Here is a 6,387-nt window from a genome sequence, read left to right as displayed (position 1 = left end):
GTGGCCGGATAGGCCAAGTGGCTTCTCCCGCTGACTTGCCCCTTTGGAAGTAGGAGCTCCTACTTCCATGGGCATTATTCCTCCCCGGGACCTACTGCCAAGTGTGGCCGGGGAACAGTGACTCTTGGCCGGATATGCCAAGTGGCTTCTCCCGCTGACTTGCCCCTTTGGAAGTAGGAGCTCCTACTTCCATGGGCATTATTCCTCTCCGGGACCTACTGCCAAGTGTGGCCGGGGAACAGTGACTCTTGGCCGGATAGGCCAAGTGGCTTCTCCCGCTGACTTGCCCCTTTGGAAGTAGGAGCTCTTACTTCCATGGGCACTATACCTCTCGGGGACTTAGAGCCAAGTGTCTTCACTCTTTGGAGGTAGTAGCTCCTACTTCCATGGGCATTATTCCTCCCCGGGACCTACTGCCAAGTGTGGCCGGGGGACAGTGACATGTGGCCGGATAGGCCAAGTGGCTTCTCCCGCTGACTTGCCCCTTTGGAAGTAGGAGCTCTTACTTCCATGGGCATTATTCCTCCCCGGGACCTACAGCCAAGTGTGGCCGGGGAACAGTGACTCTTGGACGGATAGGCCAAGTGGCTGCTCCCGCTGACTTGCCCCTTTGGAAGTAGGAGCTCCTACTTCCATGGGCATTATTCCTCCCCGGGACCTACTGCCAAGTGTGGCCGGGGAACAGTGACTCTTGGCCGGATAGGCCAAGTGGCTGCTCCCGCTGACTTGCCCCTTTGGAAGTAGGAGCTCTTACTTCCATGGGCATTATTCCTCCCCGGGACCTACTGCCAAGTGTGGCCGGGGGACAGTGACATGTGGCCGGTTAGGCCAAGTGGCTTCTCCCGCTGACTTGCCCCTTTGGAAGTAGGAGCTCTTACTTCCATGGGCATTATTCCTCCCCGGGACCTACTGCCAAGTGTGGCCGGGGGACAGTGACATGTGGCCGGATAGCCCAAGTGGCTTCTCCCGCTGACTTGCCCCTTTGGAAGTAGGAGCTCCTACTTCCATGGGCATTATTCCTCCCCGGGACCTACTGCCAAGTGTGGCCGGGGAACAGTGACTCTTGGCCGGATAGGCCAAGTGGCTTCTCCCGCTGACTTGCCCCTTTGGAAGTAGGAGCTCTTACTCCCATGGGCAGTATACCTCTCGGGGACTTAGAGCCAAGTGTCTTCACCCTTTGGAGGTGGTAGCTCCTACTTCCATGGGCATTATTCCTCCCCGGGACCTACTGCCAAGTGTGGCCGGGGGACAGTGACTCTTGGCCGGATAGAACTAGTGGCTTCTCCCGCTGACTTGCCCCTTTGGAAGTAGGAGCTCCTACTTCCATGGGCATTATTCCTCCCCGGGACCTACAGCCAAGTGTGGCCGGGGAACAGTGACTCTTGGACGGATAGGCCAAGTGGCTGCTCCCGCTGACTTGCCCCTTTGGAAGTAGGAGCTCCTACTTCCATGGGCATTATTCCTCCCCGGGACCTACTGCCAAGTGTGGCCGGGGAACAGTGACTCTTGGCCGGATAGGCCAAGTGGCTGCTCCCGCTGACTTGCCCCTTTGGAAGTAGGAGCTCTTACTTCCATGGGCATTATTCCTCCCCGGGACCTACTGCCAAGTGTGGCCGGGGGACAGTGACATGTGGCCGGTTAGGCCAAGTGGCTTCTCCCGCTGACTTGCCCCTTTGGAAGTAGGAGCTCTTACTTCCATGGGCATTATTCCTCCCCGGGACCTACTGCCAAGTGTGGCCGGGGGACAGTGACATGTGGCCGGATAGCCCAAGTGGCTTCTCCCGCTGACTTGCCCCTTTGGAAGTAGGAGCTCCTACTTCCATGGGCATTATTCCTCCCCGGGACCTACTGCCAAGTGTGGCCGGGGAACAGTGACTCTTGGCCGGATAGGCCAAGTGGCTTCTCCCGCTGACTTGCCCCTTTGGAAGTAGGAGCTCTTACTCCCATGGGCAGTATACCTCTCGGGGACTTAGAGCCAAGTGTCTTCACCCTTTGGAGGTGGTAGCTCCTACTTCCATGGGCATTATTCCTCCCCGGGACCTACTGCCAAGTGTTGCCGGGGAACAGTGACTCTTGGCCGGATAGAACTAGTGGCTTCTCCCGCTGACTTGCCCCTTTGGAAGTAGGAGCTCCTACTTCCATGGGCATTATTCCTCCCCGGGACCTACAGCCAAGCTTGGCCGGGGGACAGTGACATGTGGCCGGATAGGCCAAGTGGCTTCTCCCGCTGACTTGCCCCTTTGGAAGTAGGAGCTCTTACTTCCATGGGCATTATTCCTCCCCGGGACCTACTGCCAAGTGTGGCCGGGGAACAGTGACTCTTGGCCGGATAGGCCAAGTGGCTTCTCCCGCTGACTTGCCCCTTTGGAGGTAGGAGCTCCTACTTCCATGGGCATTATTCCTCCCCGGGACCTACTGCCAAGTGTGGCCGGGGAACAGTGACTCTTGGCCGGGTAGGCCAAGTGGCTTCTCCCGCTGACTTGCCCCTTTGGAAGTAGGAGCTCCTAATTCCATGGGCATTATTCCTCCCCGGGACCTACTGCCAAGTGTGGCCGGGGAACAGTGACTCTTGGCCGGATAGGCCAAGTGGCTTCTCCCGCTGACTTGCCCCTTTGGAAGTAGGAGCTCCTACTTCCATGGGCATTATTCCTCCCCGGGACCTACTGCCAAGTGTAGCCGGGGAACAGTGACTCTTGGCCGGATAGAACTAGTGGCTTCTCCCGCTGACTTGCCCCTTTGGAAGTAGGAGCTCCTACTTCCATGGGCATTATTCCTCCCCGGGACCTACTGCCAAGAGTGGCCGGGGAACAGTGACTCTTGGCCGGATAGGCCAAGTGGCTTCTCCCGCTGACTTGCCCCTTTGGAAGTAGGAGCTCCTACTTCCATGGGCATTATTCCTCCCCGGGACCTACTGCCAAGTGTGGCCGGGGAACAGTGACTCTTGGCCGGATAGGCCAAGTGGCTTCTCCCGCCGACTTGCCCCTTTGGAAGTAGGAGCTCCCACTTCCATGGGCATTATTCCTCCCCGGGACATACTGCCAAGTGTGGCCGGGGAACAGTGACTCTTGGCCGGATAGTCCAAGTGGCTTCTCCCGCTGACTTGCCCCTTTGGAAGTAGGAGCTCCTACTTCCATGGGCATTATTCCTCCCCGGGACCTACAGCCAAGAGTGGCCGGGGGACAGTGACATGTGGCCGGATAGGCCAAGTGGCTTCTCCCGCTGACTTGCCCCTTTGGAAGTTGGAGCTCCTACTTCCATGGGCATTATTCCTCCCCGGGACCTACTGCCAAGTGTGGCCGGGGAACAGTGACTCTTGGCCGGATAGGCCAAGTGGCTTCTCCCGCTGACTTGCCCCTATGGAAGTAGGAGCTCTTACTTCCATGGGCATTATTCCTCCCCGGGACCTACTGCCAAGTGTGGCCGGGGAACAGTGACTCTTGGCCGGATAGGCCAAGTGGCTTCTCCCGCTGACTTGCCCCTTTGGAAGTAGGAGCTCTCACTTCCATGGGCAGTATACCTCTCGGGGACTTAGAGCCAAGTGTCTTCACCCTTTGGAGGTAGGAGCTCTTACTTCCATGGGCATTATTCCTCTCCGGGACCTACAGCCAAGTGTGGCCGGGGAACAGTGACACTTGGCCGGATAGGCCAAGTGGCTGCTCCCGCTGACTTGCCCCTATGGAAGTAGGAGCTCTTACTTCCATGGGCATTATTCCTCCCCGGGACCTACTGCCAAGTGTGGCCGGGGAACAGTGACTCTTGGCCGGGTAGGCCAAGTGGCTTCTCCCGCTGACTTGCCCCTTTGGAAGTAGGAGCTCTTACTCCCATGGGCAGTATACCTCTCGGGGACTTAGAGCCAAGTGTCTTCACCCTTTGGAGGTAGTAGCTCCTACTTCCATGGGCATTATTCCTCCCCGGGACCTACTGCCAAGTGTAGCCGGGGAACAGTGACTCTTGGCCGGATAGAACTAGTGGCTTCTCCCGCTGACTTGCCCCTTTGGAAGTAGGAGCTCCTACTTCCATGGGCATTATTCCTCCCCGGGACCTACTGCCAAGAGTGGCCGGGGAACAGTGACTCTTGGCCGGGTAGGCCAAGTGGCTTCTCCCGCTGACTTGCCCCTTTGGAAGTAGGAGCTCCTACTTCCATGGGCATTATTCCTCCCCGGGACCTACTGCCAAGTAAGGCCGGGGAACAGTGACTCTTGGCCGGATAGAACTAGTGGCTTCTTCCGCTGACTTGCCCCTTTGGAAGTAGGAGCTCCTACTTCCATGGGCATTATTCCTCCCCGGGACCTACAGCCAAGCTTGGCCGGGGGACAGTGACATGTGGCCGGATAGGCCAAGTGGCTTCTCCCGCTGACTTGCCCCTTTGGAGGTAGGAGCTCTTACTTCCATGGGCATTATTCCTCTCCGGGACCTACAGCCAAGTGTGGCCGGGGAACAGTGAAACTTGGCCGGATAGGCCAAGTGGCTGCTCCCGCTGACTTGCCCCTTAGGAAGTAGGAGCTCCTACTTCCATGGGCATTATTCCTCCCCGGGACCTATAGCCAAGTGTGGACGGGGGACAGTGACATGTGGCCGGATAGGCCGAGCGGCTTCTCCCGCTGACGTCATCGCTTTGGAAGTAGGAGCTCCTACTTCCATGGGCTTGTTCCTCCCCGGGACTTGCCGCCAAGTCTGGCCGGGGGACAGTGACATGTGGCCGGATAGGCCAACTGGCTGCTCCCGCTGAGCCCCTACTTCCATGGGCTTGTTCGTCCCCCGGGACTTGCCGCCAAGTCTGGCCGGGGAACAGTGACATGCCGCCGGATACGGCCGAGCGGCTGCTCCCGCTGACGTCATCGCTTTGGAAGTAGGAGCTCCTACTTCCATGGGCTTGTTCCTCCCCGGGACCTGCCGCCAAGTCTGGCCGGGGGACAGTGACATGTGGCCGGATAGGCCAACTGGCTGCTCCCGCTGAGCCCCTACTTCCATGGGCTTGTTCGTCCCCCGGGACTTGCCGCCAAGTCTGGCCGGGGAACAGTGACATGCCGCCGGATACGGCCGAGCGGCTGCTCCCGCTGACGTCATCGCTTTGGAAGTAGGAGCTCCTACTTCCATGGGCTTGTTCCTCCCCGGGACCTGCCGCCAAGTCTGGCCGGGGGACAGTGACATGTGGCCGGATAGGCCAACTGGCTGCTCCCGCTGAGCCCCTACTTCCATGGGCTTGTTCGTCCCCCGGGACTTGCCGCCAAGTCTGGCCGGGGAACAGTGACATGCCGCCGGATACGGCCGAGCGGCTGCTCCCGCTGACGTCATCGCTTTGGAAGTAGGAGCTCCTACTTCCATGGGCTTGTTCCTCCCCGGGACTTGCCGCCAAGTCTGGCCGGGGGACAGTGACATGTGGCCGGATAGGCCAACTGGCTGCTCCCGCTGAGCCCCTACTTCCATGGGCTTGTTCGTCCCCGGGACTTGCCGCCAAGTCTGGCCGGGGAACAGTGACATGCCGCCGGATACGGCCGAGCGGCTGCTCCCGCTGACGTCATCACTTTGGAAGTCGGAGCTCCTACTTCCATGGGCTTGTTCCTCCCCGGGACTTGCCGCCAAGTCTGGCCGGGGGACAGTGACATGTGGCCGGATAGGCCAACTGGCTGCTCCCGCTGAGCCCCTACTTCCATGGGCTTGTTCGTCCCCGGGACTTGCCGCCAAGTCTGGCCGGGGAACAGTGACATGCCGCCGGATACGGCCGAGCGGCTGCTCCCGCTGACGTCATCACTTTGGAAGTCGGAGCTCCTACTTCCATGGGCTCGTTCCTCCCCGGGACCTGCCGCCAAGTCCTACCGGGGGACAGTGACATGTGGCCGCATAGGCCAAGTGGCTGCTCCCGCTGAGCTCCTACTTCCATGGGCTTGTTCGTCCCCGGGACTTGCCGCCAAGTCTGGCCGGGGAACAGTGACAGGCGGCCGGATACGGCCGAGCGGCTGCTCCCGCTGACGTCATCACTTCGGAAGTCCATGCACGGGGCAAGGCTCGCACTCCAGGCGAGAACCAGCTCTGCGGGGCCGGCGGCGCGTGCTTGGCTGAACCCCCGTGACCAACGGGGGCTAGACGTCGGAGGCATGCCCGCAGAGGTGCACCCCTCGCCGGCCACACTCTCTGACATCCTCCGGCCACTTCTGCTCCGCGCCTACGTTCTACGCGGCTTATGTCTGCCACTGCACGGCACTCTATGTATGCTCTGCATCACTCGCCGCCCTTGCCCAATGATCCATGACTTTATGCTTTGTCCGCTGCCCGCGGGCCTGCTGGCTCTCGCCAATGACGGAGGCACACTGCTCTCTCCGGCTCTCGCTCTCGGGGCATGCCGGCACACGCGCGCCCCCTTCTACTGCGCTCGCTACACGGCTACAC

The sequence above is a fragment of the Engystomops pustulosus genome, unplaced genomic scaffold, assembly GCF_040894005.1.
Source record: "Engystomops pustulosus unplaced genomic scaffold, aEngPut4.maternal MAT_SCAFFOLD_171, whole genome shotgun sequence".
Classification (NCBI taxonomy): Eukaryota; Metazoa; Chordata; class Amphibia; order Anura; family Leptodactylidae; genus Engystomops; species Engystomops pustulosus.
The sequence above is the reverse complement of the archived record's forward strand: the minus strand, read 5'-3'. Positions refer to the sequence as shown.